The sequence below is a fragment of the Procambarus clarkii genome, chromosome 51 (assembly GCF_040958095.1).
Source record: "Procambarus clarkii isolate CNS0578487 chromosome 51, FALCON_Pclarkii_2.0, whole genome shotgun sequence".
Classification (NCBI taxonomy): Eukaryota; Metazoa; Arthropoda; class Malacostraca; order Decapoda; family Cambaridae; genus Procambarus; species Procambarus clarkii.
Genome location: NC_091200.1, coordinates 20,427,259 through 20,445,393, shown reverse-complemented (window position 1 = coordinate 20,445,393; position 18,135 = coordinate 20,427,259).

Below are 18,135 nucleotides of genomic sequence, written 5' to 3'. Positions count from 1 at the left end.
TCTTTTCACATAACTAAAATTTATGCTCGATTAATTCCCCCCCCCCACTTCCCACACACACCCATCCCCCCACACGCACGCATCCTCACACACCCATCCACATACACCCATCCATACACCTATCAACACAAAAGCACACACCCTCACACGCAAGTTATAGGGAGGATAGTGAGAGAATAGGGAAAACCCACGCTCTGCATGTGGGAAGACCAAGCTAATCAACACACTTAAACAGAAAACTGGAAAACGAGATGAGGAATTTGAGTCAAAAACTGGCAGCTTTCATAAAGTTGGAATTACAACACCAGACAAACATTTTTCACAAAAATATTGAAAGAATTTAAAAGAAATGGAATTTAAAGTGGAGAAGCATAAAAGCGGAGGAATAGAACAGGAAGTGGAAGTGATGAAGAGAATAGTTAATTGAATACACTAGATACGAGCCCAAAGCTTCCCACCATGGGCTTGGAACCTCTATATACAATTATAGAAACCCAAGATAACAATATTAAGAATTAATAAAAAATATTTTAGTGATTCAATTTAGTAATTTATTTATCACAATATTTTAGTGATTTTAGTATTTGAGATTCATTGTAGCTACGTCACAAATATACAAATTCAATATACAAAAAACACTCAGAGAAATGATGTACAGTGATCACGAAATATTCGGTGGAAATTCATTGGTCCTAACAAAAATAACCTAATGACAGGGATAAATTCAGCGAGAGGTGTACCCATCTTCTGAGTGTATATACACTAAGAGGTGTATCCGTCTTCTCGGTGTATATTCACTAAGATTTTATACTCCAGTCCTGGACTATTCTCATAGCTAAATTATACTTGCTTGCTGGTCAAAATTTAAAAACAACTCGAGAGTTTGTAGCGTGAAATCCAGCTACAAGATTGTTACCATTGCAGTCTGGTCTCTGTCAACATGAGATAATTGAAACTAAAGACAAGAAATCATGTTAAGAAATGGAGGGACTAGACTACAGAAGATTAAGATACACATGAGCAGGTCAGTATCTGGAGAATGTGCAATGGGAGGACGAATTTGCACGATAGACAATCCAAGAAATGACTGAACGTGGAGGAGCTCAAAAGCTGAGACCAGATTCATATCACAATCGAAGAATGAGCAAAGGAATAGAGTAACCCATAGCATATCCAGTTCAAAGCCAATAAGTAGGAGGAAATGGAAAAATTGTAGGGAGCAATGTACACAATAGAGTCGAAATAGGAATCACAAGTAACGAACTTATAAGCGTTAAAGGATGTCGTGCTTTTTAGGAGGAGTTGTTAAACAATCTGGGTTCCCTTTATTAATAGTTTTCCGAAAAAATACATTCTTAAATATTAATAGATACTTTCAACTCATCACTTATGAATCTTATTTTGCATATTTTGAACCAAAATTTAGCAACCTCAGCAAACCAAATTAAGTCAAATATTGAACATCGATGAATATTGATGTTCAAGAAATATTGAACAAGAAAACATTGTTCAGTGTTTGTAAAACATTGAACAATAAATCTCGATCAAATAACAAATCATTCAAATATTTCAATATTGTGATTCTGTAGCGTGAATTCTGTATTAGAGAGAAAGGTGAGGTTGAAACAACTTGAAAGAACACCTAAATAACAAAGACAGACAGACAGGACGCAGAGAGTCTTAGTGAGGAGTGAGAAGCTGTACTGGCTTTAGATAACAAAGAATTCACCAAGGATTGATCTTAGAACCCAAACTTATTTATTTTCCATGTCAATGACATATTCATGGGAGAAGACTCCAATATATGAATGCTTATGAATAATAAAAAGAATTAGTCCAGGAAGATTTAAAAAATACCCCTTTTAGACCAAGATGACCATGACAATTTGTTAAGAAAATAGCAATTGAAATTCATTACCAATATGAATTATGGCAATTTGATGACGATAGTAGCAACAAACACTACCAGGCATTGACACACAAAGTGAAGATCCGCCGTAAAACAAAGAAAAAACCTAGTATTAGATATAATATCACATCCTACCTCACAGACACATGGAGAGATGACAGCATCAGTGGCATCCTCAAATCTGGAGATCAATGTGGTCGTCTGGAACCCAATTAAAGAGTTCTTTACAATGACGTTGCACCACCTACGTGAGACCAGTCCTTGAAATATGCAGCCCTGCCGTGATAGGTGCAGTTGCAACGAAGATCATCTCAGAATTACATAAGCACCCATCCCCCTCCTCTCAAGTAATATGTCTAATTTGATATGTTATGATCCTCAACGTACAAAATTCGCAGTACTATGAAAAATATACGCTCACAGATATCCATGGTTTTTATGATCAAGTTGGTTAGGCTACGTGGGTGGCTGAAGCTCGTGCGTTTTAGTGCCCAATATTTTATACGTTGTGGCAAATCAAGGGAATGGGCTCTACAACGCAAGAAAGGAGAAAGAAAAGACATGATAGAGACATATGAATTACTCAGGCCAATTAACACGGAGAATATTCACTATTCACAATGAATGCTGTAAGAACAAGAGGACATGGTTGAAAGCGTCAGATTTTTTAACGTAATAGTCGGAGAATGGAAAGAACTAAACGAGAAGGTTTTAGAAAGCAGTTTCATGTATGATTTCAAAGGTAAGAATGATACATAAATAGGTAGGTATACATAGTACTAGACACCCAGCTGCTAGAAAGGCGAGATCCAAGAGCTAGATCTCAATCCTAGCAGCATAAATAGGTGAATACACACACACACACACACACACACACACACACACACACACACACACAGGAAGGTCAGACCTATAAATTGCTTCATTGTGGTTTATGACGTCATTCGTTATATCATTTAAGTTGATGACGCAATATGTCTTGATTGTCCGGGTAATGGCGGCAGAAACTGGCTGAGACTCGACGTAGGGCCAAAGGTAAAACAAACCGACACAGGAAACACACACAAAATTTCCACTAAATGTTTGACGTCAGTATAAAATAAATCTGAAAATTTAGAAATATTTAATAACATTACATGTATGAAAAATATCGTATATACCGAGTGTATGATTTAAAATGATATCAAATGATATATGATGTAAAAATGTCATATACTGAGCATATGAGTAACTTTGTAGACATGAGCAAGTGCTCAGGCATACGCGTTTGTGAGCATTTATATATTTATTCTCACTTATTCATGCTTGGGGAACGAGCTCCAGCTCCCGGTCCTAAAGTTTCCTAACCAATCGACTGGTGCGATGGCTTAATAATAGAGGGTCCTTAAGTACATTTAAGCCTGTTCTCACGCCTTTTTGTTTGTGTTCTCTTCTTGGTTCCACACCTTAAGATGTCCCCGTCCCACAGTCTATGTCTCCTAGTGTTGGTCCCACTGTTTATGTTCCCTTGCGCCCCCTTTAATCTTGGTTTCTCTCTCTGATTCTTCGAATTGGTCCCACCTATTGGTTCCACCCCTTATAATCCCCCAATACATGGGCCCCACCCATTGTGAATCCTAATCCTCTCCACACCCCTTATCTCCCCTCAGCTTGAGTCTACTTCTTGTGTCTCAATCTTTGTCCCATACCATCTTTTCCCCTTAAACTATCTCGTATAATGGGACTGAAAGCACTTGTACTAGCAACCGCTACCAGCATTGCGTTTTTGCTGAATGGTTGTACTGTTACACCAATAACAACAACTACTACTACTACTATGCAGGCGATGAGTCACAATAACGTGGCTGAAGTATGTTGACCAGACCCCACACTAGAAGTTGAAGGGACGAAGACGTTTCGGTCCGTCCTGGACCATTCTCAATCGACTTGAGAATGGGCCAGGACGGACCGAAACGTCGTCGTCCCTTCAACTTCTAGTGTGTGGTCTGGTCAACTACTACTACTACTACTACTACTACTACTACTACTACTACTACTACTACTACTACTACTACTACTACTACCATTTCCTAGTTCTTGTGCATTGATTAATTACTCCAAAAATTCCGGTCTTACCTATTCACCATTTTTACTTCACAAACATAACTCGCCCGCCGTACTCACACCACAATAGATGTACCCTCTCACAAGCTGTTGAAGATTAATGGTGTCAAGACTAATTAATTAGGGTTTTAACGCGTGCGAAAGAGAAATGCCTAATTTTTATCACTGGTAAATCCGGTGAGGAAATTGAATAGTTGCTAAAAGAAATATGACTGACCGAATCGGTTGGAGCGACATCAGGGGGGGATGGGGAAGTCTTCTTCGAAGTCACTTTCGGAAGTCACTTTCGTCGAAGTTACAAGAAAGTTATATAAATTATTAACACTTTCGCCCGGCGACAACATAAGCAGGAAGAATATTGAGAAAAAGATAAGTATACTTTCTGGCACTTGAAAAGATAGGGAAGAGAAAATGTGAAAGATAAACATTAAAAAGCAGGAAATGAGAAATGAGTTCCAGATTGGGGGAGATGAGCTCAATGATGGAGAAATTTGCCTCGTGGTGCAGATATTAACACCAGGATGGGGGATATAAAGACCTGAAAGACGATATTAGCTTCAGGATGTGAATATTGGCTCGAGGAAGCGGATATGAGTATTCTCAAACACCCTATTACAAATCAAGCCACTTTTGAACACAAATCTATACACTAAACAAAACACTTTCTCAGGTTATCTTGTTCAAGCTGCTGCCGATACCAAAGACGCAATTTAAACGTACTGAGTATTTGAAATCATTATTTTCTTCACGTATTAAATATCATTATTATGCTTTAGTTTCGAGTATAATTAAGCCTAGGTTAGGTGTTTCCATTGTCAGTGTATTAGAAGTACTCTGATAAAACATTTAGAGCGATGCGATTCAAACACGTGAAGAAAGCGAAACTATGTTTGAAAAGAATTCGAACATCAGTTGTGCGTACAGTGTTTTTCATTCATAAATAGAGAGTTTGGCTGTTGGAATATCGAGCATTTCACCGTTGTTTATGACAATGGGTTGCAAACACTGTTAAACATAAATCTATGCTTCGAGCTTTGCGAAAAACGAATTTTGTAATTTTGCTCGTTCATCAAGGTAGCCTTATGAGCGTTGTGTGGCAATTGTCATAAAAATTTAGTCTCCGCTTTACCCTAACAGTGATTGGCATTGATGAGATTATTGCACTTACCAGTCAAGAGGAAAAAGGACAATATATAGAGGAACCTAGTTACGCTTTTCCCTATTTTCTTAGTTTTCATTTTGACCATTAAATAATATTCGCAAAAAAATGGCATAATATGCAGTTAAAATTTATAAAGACCATTTTTAGGCCCCTCTCCGTGTAAGGGGTTTTTAGGAAAAGCAAATTCAGTTTATATATATTTTTATAGGATTAGTTCGGCTCTATACAGATAATTTGGTTTTAAATTTAAATTAGAAGCTCATTTTATAGCTACTTGAAGACCTTCCCGTATTATATTTAAATTATAGCTGTGTCAAAGGTTAATTTTAAATATTAATGAGGGAACTTAAACATTCAGTAAACATAAATGTCACAAATCATGCAAAAGTATGGAACTCAACCTAGTTTTCAGCACATAACCAGGGGTAGGATAGCGACTTGGAAGTGGCTGGTTGAGACGACCAACTTACCCTACACATACACGTCCGCTGGTATGGTTGGATGGAAGCTTCAGAGAAATGGCAAGAAATCCTTAATTTCATTCTACTGGGCTCTAGGAGATTCGAACTGCGAACCTCACGTGTGTGATGCTGGTCGAGTTTGATGAATTTTACACTGTTTATTTTTGGTTTAGTTTGCTTCCGTTAGGGATATGGTCTTGGGGGGGCTCTATTAATCTCTATCTGATAGTACATATTTACAATTAATCGTTTTGGATATTTTGGATTGTATGTGTCTGCTGACTCACTGTTGCATTGTTTGTTGTTTGAATTTCGGACTAAGTTCAATTGATAAATGATTCAATTCCGTCTGTTCAGATGTAAATTTCATATAGCTCTCGTTTGAAAAGGTTAGAGTGACTCCTCTTTATGTTTATTAATGTGATTTGCATGTATTTCTTAGAAGCGGATTCTGTCTTTTTTTAAGACGTTAGCTGCGCGACGGGAGGCTCTGTCAATTCAGGGGGAAAAGCTGCGAAACGATAGCTTCTGTCGTTTAGGAAGATGATAACTGCAAAAACGTGGAGACCCTAGACGTGAAATTCTACAATGATTTAGCTATCGCTGCAAAATCTGTTTTGCTGATTTCTGCAATGATTGTTTGCGAAACGAATGGGTTATCTAACACTGGACTGATTACCAAGTTGGGAAGCTGCTGTTTAGTATATTAGGAAGTTTGTATTTCTATGTTTTGGTGTTCTACGTGACCCTTAGCCATGTTTACTTTCATCCAACTACACCTCTTACGCCTCATTCTGTGTCTAAATATATGGAGGGTACTTTAATGAATATAAAACTAGAGGAGGGCAATCTGGTGCCCGGGTCGACTGCAAAGGCTATGTAATGTAAGTTTTAGGGTTCTTCCCCCTTACAAGTATATATGCTATAATTTAATTAATAACTTAAACACTATACAAAGTAACCACCATTTAAAATTTCATAAGTGGTCATAATGAGGGCCGACCCTTCTTTAAAAGGCTGCAATGAGGTCAATCTGAATCCATCTATGACAGTCATCTATCATCCATCAATCACCCTGCAAATTTAGATGAGGCTAGCTTCAAACCTCCGGCATCCAACCTTGGACAAATAGAATCCTCTTTTGTATAATTAATACAAATATGCTCTAATAGAGTATTTCCACAAAGCAAATGAGGGAGAGAAGGGAAGGAGTGGCAAGGAGGTTCCAATTACAGACGCCGATATACCCCGTCTCGAAACCCAGCTGCCAACACCTCCACAGCCATTATACCCGTCATGAAACACGACTGGACGACAACATATCACCCAATATTCCCATCTAGACCGACACAGCACGACAACAGCACGTCGGGAGCTCAGCACTATCTCGCTCTAATTCTCCCTTGATCCTAAGCCGCTGATTCCAATTAATTGTCAACTTCCGCCGGATTCTCGGCAATCAGAAATATGATTAACGCGAGATTATATGTATCGATTTACGGCGACAGGTTGAGAGTAGCACTCGATTTTATCGTTAGTATTGTTTATGCTCTTTGTAGCAGTATTAATGCTCTTTGTAGCATTATTAATGCTCTTTGTAGCATTAATAATGCTCTTTGTAGCATTATCAATGTTATCTGTGACTGTCATTTTTTTTTCCTGCTGTAACCACCCCCACCTCATTTTCCATCATCCCTTCACTTGCCCTTTCTCCATCACTGCCTTACTTAAGACGGAAATAGCTGATGGTGCAGACTCCAAAGATTTCATTCATGAATGGGGACGCATCGAGACGCAAATACTTACGCTTTTACAATGTTGATTTCGATACGTGTGTCTTCGACTTGTCAGGAAGATAACTGGGGGAAGGAGAGGTGGTATTTTGATGTCGATTTGAATAACTTGAGATTCTCTGTTCAAGAGCTGATATCGAGCTTTCTATTTATATTTAAGTAATATTATTATTATTACTATTATCTGTTATCGGAGTCTCTCTGAAGCGCTTTTCGTAGAGGTTCCGAGGGGTCTTTAAGAGAAACTCCCGGTACACTTAAATAAAAGTCCTATCGTTCCAAAATATAATATCTGTCGGTCTTATATATAAGTCCAGAGGCTCTTTCACATAAGCCTCGAGATCCTTGCAGACAGAGCATCCCATTCATTAATAAGACATATATATAGGGACTGAGAGGCTGTATTACGTAACCGGGACTTCTGCACACAAGTAACTCTACACAAGTTTAAACAGAGAAATAAATATTTCACACCAAACACATGTAGAGGAACCAAGAACCAAATCGTAACTTATTGTTGGCCTCACCAAAAGTCATCCGATGCCTGTTTTCAGGAAACATAAGCATAAGGAGGCCTGGTCGATGACCGGGCCGCGGAGACGTTAAGCCCCGAAATCATCAATCATCGCAAGGTTAGCCGAACTCAATGCATCCTAGGCCTAACCAGAGGAAATCCTAGAAATAAAGTACTGCACTTGTCTGCACTATTTTGCTCACGCCAAAAGCTTACTTCATGCCTTGTTCATTCCAGATGTGTCCAACACATGCTAAATGGATTTAGGAATTGCTTGGCGTGAACAGACCAGTCCTGCCAATGCAGTCAGCGGAGGATAATTGAATTGTCTCGTCATGTCGTTAAAGGCTCAATAAATGTGCAAGGCTTCAGTACGACGCGGTCAACGCCCGCATACAAGCAACAGATCTGCATATTCAAACAAAAAAATATAATAATCATTATTATATTTTACTTCTTTGGTGGAATGGAAAATGGAATGAATTTTTGGGTGGAAGCCACAACACTTCGGTTGAACTCTTATGCATATACAAGTAATAATTTTGCTTATAATTATAATTAATTATAATTATTTTGCAATATTTTAATATTGCAAAATAATTTTGCTTGTTCATGTTCAGGGTACATTTAATCCTTCCTCGTTATTTGTAAATGTTCATTTCAAATATCCTGTTCATAGGATATGCTCACGAGAACGACGTCCTCGAGGGATTATTTTTGGGATCTTGAACAAGTTTCTGTTTTTTAACTAACCCTTAAATTATTTTTAATGATATAATATATATATATATATATATATATATATATATATATATATATATATATATATATATATATATATATATATATATATATATATATATATATATATATTCCTCGGTTCCTGCCCGGCGTCGGAGGAGTTCGAGGAAATCTACAGCCTCTAGGAAGCGAACTTTTTCTTGTGTCCTCTTAATGTTCATTTTTTGTATAAAATCAGATATGTAACTGTATAACCTTGCATAATAAAGTGTACATCATAATAAAAAAAGGGGGTGGTAGGAGAAGTGAACACTCTTTCGTATTCAGAGTTAAATGGCAAGTTTTTCCCTGAGTGCTCTGTGTTCCCTTCTCTGAGGCTGTGGGTCCCTATAATTGCACCAGTGGTGGTACCCCCCTATATATATATATATATATATATATATATATATATATATATATATATATATATATATATATATATATATATATATATATATATATATATATATTATATATAATTAATCATATATAATTATTACTCTTGAGGACGAAAATGTCAGCAAAATCTTTTCCGATGCAATAATTCTCCAGTAATCCTTGCAGCTCTAAGAAATCAGTCTTTACCTTTTTACTCGTTCATAAGAGATGATTGGAGGGACTTCACGGAGCATATCAGCTATTTGCGTCACGAGGAAGCGAGAGAAATCCCAAGAAACTCCTCAAGTCCCTCAAAAACATTCCATTCAGAGGAAAAACATTCTGGGGGTATTTTAAACATGTCTCCTGTAAAATAGGCAATGTTTTAAAGACCTGAAAGCAAAGATAGTTGAATGGATTTAGTAGCCTGATGTTTCTCTGTAAAATACAAATTGACGAGTTTTCTCTACAACTGCAATTTACTGACATTCAGGTTTTTCTTAACTGATAGAGAGAAACTCACGCGCATAGAGCGTGTCTCGATGGATGACGGGCGTGAGGCGCTGACAGTCAAGAAAAAGCCAAGTAACTAGTTGGATGACCGCATAGTCAGGTGGAGTGACACAAGTCACTCCACCTGCTTTCTAACCAGGATCTATTAACTCTCGACCTACTTTTCACACACACACACACACACACACACACCTCACTTCTTACCTAGGGCCCTTAGCCGCCAGGAGTTAGGGGGGTCCTCGCGGCAAAGTGGACAGCTTTCTGGGATCATAGTCCTAAGTACCTGGATTCGATCCTAGCAGAGGCAGAAACAAATGGGAAGAGTTCCTTTCACCCTGATGCACCTGTTCGCCTAGCAGAAAATAGGTACCTGGGAATTAGACAGCTGCTACAGGTTTCTTCCGGGGGATGTGTGTATGTGTGTGCGTGTGTTAGAAAGAAATATATATAATAGATATAAGAGGAAAAGTAGATTGGTTAGAAATGTAGGGTCCAAAAGCTAAGAACTCGATTCTGCAGACACAAAATAGTAAACACTCACACACACACACACATTAAAGTTCTTTCTAATTCTTTCTAGTTCTTTCATTGACTGCCCAAATGAACCACAGACATATTAGAAAGAACTTTTTTAGTGTCAGAGTGGTTGACAAATGGAATGCATTAGGCAGTGATGGGGTGGAGGCTGACTCCTCACACAGTTTCAAGTGTAGATATGATAGAGCCCAGTAGAAATGTTCACACGTAATAGTAACTGAACGAGGGGACATGGGTGGAGTCTGGAAACTCAGATGAGTCACATAGATGGTAGGACGTTTTCTTTTAGCGTGAGAGTAGTGAAAAATGGAATGCACTTGGGGATCAGGTTGTGGAAGCAAACTCTATTCATAATTTTAAAACCAGGTATGATAGGGAAATGGGACAGGAGTCATTGCTGTAAACAACCGATGCTCGAAAGCCGGGATCCAAGAGTCAATGCTCGATCCTGCAGACACAACTAGGTGAGTACAACTAGGTGAGTACACACACACACACACACACACACACACACACACACACACACACACACACACACACACACACACACACACACACACACACACACACACACACGCACACACACTCACACACACAAAGGATACGTGAAGGTATCTATTTACTGCTAAGTGAACAGAAGCTCAAGTAAAAGAAACTCTGCCCATTTGTTTGGCTCCGCAGGAAATCGTACACATGAGCGTGTGTGCTTGTACACATGTGCGTGCGTGCTAGTACACATGAGCGTGAGAGCGTTTACATTTTTGTGTGGCCGTTCACGCTCACGTTCTCACGGCAATTAAAATAATTAAACAAGAAACCATTTACCATTAACTAACCTTGCCCAACCCGGTACCCTCACTAATTACTCAACAGCCAATTAAAGTGTTACGGAGCTTTTACTAATTGACTGACCAAGTCCTAAAGTCTTCCGCAAGGCTGGTCACCTCATTAATTTCACAGTCAAGTCAAGAGTCATTATAGTGATAAATTACCAGAAGCAGTCAACCCAACTAACGTGAAAATTGGCCAGAAGTAATCCCAGAAATGGAAGCATATTGGAACGATTGTGTACTCTGAGTGTGTGTGTGTGTGTGTGTGTGTGTGTGTGTGTGTGTGTGTGTGTGTGTGTGTGTGTGTGTGTGTGTGTGTGTGTGTGTGTGTGTGTGTGTGTACTCACCTAATTGTACTCACCTAATTGTGCTTGCGGGGGTTGAGCTCTGGCTCTTTGGTCCCGCCTCTCAACCGTCAATCAACTGGTGTACAGATTCCTGAGCCTACTGGGCTCTATCATATCTACATTTGAAACTGTGAATGGAGTCAGCCTCCACCACATCACTTCCTAATGCATTCCATTTGCTAACTACTCTGACACTGAAAAAGTTCTTTCTAACGTCTCTGTGGCTCATTTGGGTACTCAGCTTCCACCTGTGTCCCCTTGTTCGCGTCCCACCAGTGTTGAAAAGTTCGTCCTTGTTTACCCGGTCGATTCCCCTGAGGATTTTGTAGGTTGTGATCATGTCCCCCCTTACTCTTCTGTCTTCCAGTGTCGTGAGGTGCATTTCCCGCAGCCTTTCCTCATAACTCATGCCTCTTAGTTCTGGGACTAGTCTAGTAGCATACCTTTGGACTTTTTCTGGACTTCTTTTGGACTGTGTGTGTGTGTGTGTGTGTGTGTGTGTGTGTGTGTGTGTGTGTGTTTGTGTGTGTGTGTGTGTGTGTGTGTGTCTGTGTGTGCGTGCGAGTACGTGCTTGCGTGTTGTTTCTGTGCAACATGTTCTTACAACAACAGCTGTTCAGAAGCAATGCTTAACCACAACAGATGTTCAGAACAACGTATTATCATGAACAACAAATCTTTAAAACAACATATGTTCACATAGACCAGATGTTCAAAATCAACGCTTGTTCAACCGCGAGAGGGACAAGCAACTCCCAGACAAAATTTACAAGAATACTCCTGTGTTCAAGAATAAATATATATATATATGTATATATATATATATATATATATATATATATATATATATATATATATATATATATATATATATATATATATACATATATATATATATATATACATATATATATATATATATATATATATATATATATATATATATATATATATATATATATATATATATATATATATATAATATATATATTCCCATTAACATGCAACAAACTTTCTAATCTATATAAACACATTTCTAATACAATAGCATAATAGCATTAAAAAAGAGTACTAATGTTTTATGAAGCACAATCGTTTATGTGAATTGAGAAACCGGAGCAAAATTCTTCGTCAAAGGTTCAATATTCCTCAAGTGTACTCTTTAAACTAGGAAATTAAGAACACGGGAGACATGTTCAAGAGATCTCTGGTCATAAGTGCGGTCTATTTTAACCTAAAGTAACTTTGCTATAAACCATTTTATGCAGGTCATCTTTCAATCCCCGACCGTCCATGTGGTTGGGCATCATTCCGTACCCGCCGTCCCATCCCAAATCCTTATCCTGACCTCTTCCCAAGTGCTATACAGGCGCGGTGGCTTCGTACTTTCTCCCGATAATTTTCTTCGCTTTCACATCTCCGTGTCTCTTTTCGCTTACTTTCACCTCCCTCTTCTGTCTCCCTCTTTCTCACCTTCCTTCGTCCACTCTACTGTCCTTTCTCATACCTTACTTCCACCCCTCTCTACCCTTCCCTACGTCCCTCTCTTTCACTCTCTTACTTTTACCCTCCCCACCCCTCCATCTTCCCTCTTCTAATCCAACTCCATTCACTTACTCCATCACCTCTACTCCCCTACCCCAGCCCTCCCCTTCTCCTGTATTACCGACGCGGGGAACAAGCCTTCAAAGACGCCCGCAAATGCCTTCTTGATAGCCAATAAACGCACCACTGGCGTGCTTCTCCAACACCTTGTATGCATAATTAAACTCTGGAAATCTTTCCAAAATGGCCTCAAAATTCTACTTTGACCGAACATTAAATTCTAATGCGGCGTCGTGTCTTTGCTCTTTTCCCTGACCCAAAAGGAAAAGAGTTCCACCTCGACATTAGCGAGATATTTTAGAGTTCAGGAAAAAAATGTATCCATATGTAGGATGACGTCATCCTGCGTTTCAGGCGAGATATGGTTATCAAAAACTATTGAGTGTACTTACTGGTTTGCGTGTGCTCATGCTTGCTTGCGTGTGCTTATGCTTGTTTGCGTGTGCTTATGCTTGTTTGCGTGTGCTTATGCTTGTTTGCGTGTGCTCATGCTTGTTTGCGTGTGCTCATGATTGTGGGAATGTGTCGACAAACGCTCGTGGTATCTTCCCAGTACTCTTTGTCGTGTGTGCCTGTGTGTGTGTTCTGGGTGGGTTGTGTATGCATGTGTATGCGTGTGTATGTGCGTATCTGACTTAGTATGCATGTGCTCCAGCAAAATTTAAATGAATCTCTATTTTGCATCGAGTTATTTCTACTCTGATATTAGTTTTCATACACTTGGCCCTGAGGCAGCCATCTTGCCAGCCTGTTGTGGATGGCGGAGGCCCTCATTTGCATAACTATCAAAAGGTCTTTAATTAAACGATGATATAAATAGGCATTTACTAAAAAAAATAGTTTTGCCACTCTAGATACGAAATATAGTTTGAAAGATCTACTTTTGATCCATTCCTAACAATTTTTGTATTTACTAAAATCCTTTTCATGTGAAATAAATTAAAAATAAATCGATTATATGGCAATTGAAAAAAAATGTGTTCAGGTCACTGACAAAAAGTAGTTTCTGAACATTTTCACGGCAAATAAAGTTTAATAAAGTTTCACGACTAATAAAGTTTAATAAAGTTTTACGGCTAGTAAAGCTTAAACACGCTTAATGAAGCTTGATTAAGCTTTCAGGCATCAAAGAAATACATATAAAAATGTATTTACATTCACGCTCACTTTACAGCTGTGGCTGAACCCAATTACAAAATGGTTTTTTGAACCATCTTTAAAATACTTAATGGTTAGAAAGTTAAAATTTTAACATCTGCCAAATATAAAGACAATCACGGTGTTCTTGTGTTCAAGTCAATGACTGTTTCGAGACGATAACTATAAAATGGATTGTTTTCAGCGGAAAATAAGGATTTGATAACTAAAAATGGATTTGAAATGGATGTTTTCAAAGGAAAATAACGCTTTGGTAACTGAAAATGGATTGATTTCAACTGAAAATAGGGCTTGTTTAACTGCTTAATAACAGATTGAGCTAAAAGTTATGGTTATTATTTAACGAACTACATTAATTATGAAGCAAAAAAATACAAATTTGTTTAATTATTAAAGAAAAATATGGAAAATATATACAATTGTTGCATTTGTAATCTTCGATTTGCATTAGAAAAATTTAAAAATATGAGCAAATGGTATTTTATATTAAAGTTAATGAAAAATGACAACAAATTTATTAATTTCTGACGTGGCAAAATTCATTGAACGAAAGACTGCTGAAGATGACGAAAGATGACAAAGCTTAGAAACTTTGCTGAGGTTCATCCCAATGGAAAGCTCACCCTCAAAAGAAACCTTAAAAAGCTCATCTCCAGAAACCTTGATAATGTTCATTCTATTGTAAAACGAGTTACCTTTGAAAACACTTGTTATTCTCCCAGGTAACTGGGCTCCTTGTCTCCCACCACCACCTCGCCATGCTCCCGGTAGTACTCTGTGTTTACAAAACATGGCAGCTCGTTGACCAGACCACACACTAGAAGGTGAAGGGACGACGACGTTTCGGTCCGTCCTGGACCATTCTCAAGTCGATGGCAGCTCGTCTTTCCTACTTGCTGACCCACTGCCTCTTGCTTCTGTCTTCAATATATATTCCGATTCGCAATTAAATTGCTTTTCTTCTCCGTCTTTACTCAGTCAAGCTGTTGACGCAACCTGTCCTCTTACAAAGAACGTCGTTTTTCGCTCGTATGCATTACATAAGGTCAAATATTGTCGTACTTGAAAATGGAAGCGGTTCTCGAAAGTGATGTACTGTCCCGTTTTCTGTTTTGGGTCCTCTGGTAGGTTAGGAGAGGACACTTTAAATGAATCGTTTTCATGACGTTTTGAAACCTTAGGAGGGGCTGGCCGACGATGCCCCTGACAAGGCGAAAGCGCTTCACCTATTAATTCCAATTTCAATTGTGTGTTTTCTTACGCATATATATACACGTATATATAAGTATATATATATATGCTAACTCTCGTCGTTGGCGTTGCTCGGGTGACGTAGGCCGCATCTACACTAGGCACGACCTTCATCAATGAAACTATCAACACTACTCACAATCATTATCACTGTAACCACTGCACGGTACCAACACTGTACTCAGCATCACTACACACACTATCCCCCTGGCACAGTTGCCATTTTCACTACCCGGACACTGCCGAGTATCCCATCTGGGCGCTGTGTACATTCTTGGGTAGGGAGGGGCGGCTTCCAATATGTAAGCCTTTAGAAAATAATATGCTGAAGTGAAGCATAGTGAGGATAGACTGATATTTTTAGCCAGGTTGGAGGTTAGGATTAAGGGGGTGGCAGGGATAAGGGAGACCAACCCTGATCCACCTATATCATCGTCCCTCAACTATTCATAATTCTATTACTTTCATAGAAGTAAAAAAACATTAACTTAATAACCGTATCATGAACCATTGCGATTCAACCCTCAGTAAGTGACATTTGGCTCAACTGTGTTAATAAGAATCATAATTGAATTTGCATATGCAGGATCGGCGCCCTTAATTCAGTTATAGTTTTCTTTCGTGAACAAGAACACACAATGATCTTTGGCCCATGATATGGACTCTCTCTCTCTCTCTCTCTCTCTCTCTCTCTCTCTCTCTCTCTCTCTCTCTCTTGCAGCTCACATCTGTACGCAAATTATTCATATACGTGTCTAACCTACGCTTGAAACAAATCACTGATTCCACGCATATTATTTTACCCGGTAATTTGGTCCATAAATGCCAAAGTGTGCCAAAACATAACTGAGTAAACTTTTCGGTACCTAAACTACATCTCTGCTTCCGACTTATGGGTCCAACAAATCACTTATCAACATAATTTCGTTATCTTTGAATATATTCACTTCAATTTGACAAAGAATGAGCCACTTTACTGCTCATAGTTTTCATGCCAACTTTTATTTTATCTTTCTAATCATTAATTATATTGATTTCTAATAATAATAATAATATAGATGCACTCAGATTTTATTATGTGAGAATGATTTTGATCATTTTTATTTTGACGTTCTGCATAAATAATTCCTGCCAAAAAAGCTTCTAGCATTAGTCTTAGTCAAAATAACAACGCTAGATACTAGATGTGTCCAAAATAACCTCTAGCGCAAGATGCTAGTTAATACACTAGCATCTAGCGTACTAGTAATATATGACATACCACTAAATGACCAAACACCCAGGCAGAACTATCACGAAAACAGCAAGTCAAATTATTATTCAAATAGGAATGGCAACTTTTCTCGCTTGCTGGAATGACTCCCGAATATTAACACGAGCCCATGAGACAACAATGAAATACAAAGGGTTACAAATGCACGCAGAGGAACACTTTTCACAGGGCAACAAGAAACTTTCTCATCCATCCTGTCAAGGAACCCACAAAAATTAAAAGTAATGCTAAACCAGCCACACTACTTCATATTCAATCTAAGTATCAAGTAATCACATGAATACCTCCAGAAAATGAGATATAACTGAATGTAAACTTTTGAAAACCTGAGAGAGATAACATGCTTAAAGAAAATACCAGAATGTAAAAGGCTGGTAAAAATGCTAGGTAGGAAGACATTAATAACTTCCTTTTTGAAATCTGCGCAAGAATTTGATCGGAACTCTCTATATCCACAAGTCAAAACAATTCTGAAAAATGCAGCCCCATTGTGGAGTTATGTCCACAGTTATGTAAATTTAACCTCACGCCGCTGGAAGACAAAAAGAGTTAGGGTGGGTATGATTATAACGTAATACATTATGTCAGTTATTAATTCTGTGATAGCATGAGAGATTGCCTAGATATCAATCCCATGTGGATTGATATCTAGGCAATCATTTTCATCTATCATTTCTATCTAAATGATATCTATCATTTTCATCAACCTTCGTGATGTCATGAAGACATATTTTATCAACCCCATTGCTGATTACTAGTCAAATTCTTTTAAAATAGGTCATAAAATATGTGAATCTAATTTCGTGGGAATCATATCCTCCTGAAAATTTTAATTTAATCATAAGATATATTTCAGCGTGCGAAATATGAAACCAAATTTTCGGTTCACAGGGAAATGGTTAAAAATGATTTTTAAACTGTACGGATAACCGGAGAAAGGTCTGTTATGGAGGATCCAACAGTATGATTGATGAGCTCTGTTTACAAGCCAATGGAGATAAAAGGAATCACTATTGTCCAGCAATAGTGAGGGGGGGAAAAGCCCTTTGTTGTTTACCTAGAGGCCAGCCACGCGTGAGTCTCCTCTTCCGGCCAATACCGAGGCGTGTTCCTCTTCCACTATAGCCAATAGTAAGTCGAGTTTCTCTCTTTCCTACCCAATGGGAAGCCGAGTTCCTCGGTGTCCTTTCACCGAATAGAAAATTCGGCATTTCAACCACTGGGTACGTATAAACTCTTTTGCCTCCACCCAGTAGCAATCCTAGTTTTCGATTTTCAACCTCGCAATATTGAGTCTTTTTGCTACAAGTTCCCCCCCCCCCCCTCCCAATCTTTCAGCAGAATTTAGTGTGATTTCATAGCTTGACCTAACACCAAATTAAAGTTACATCCCATAAATTGTACAATCATCCCATTTCAGACATTAACTGTCTGTTCATTTATCCCGGTTCGGTAATCAAGCACTGTCAAGTAGAACCATTTTTATTGAGCTTAAAGCTGAGTAAATCTGAATAGTGCGAA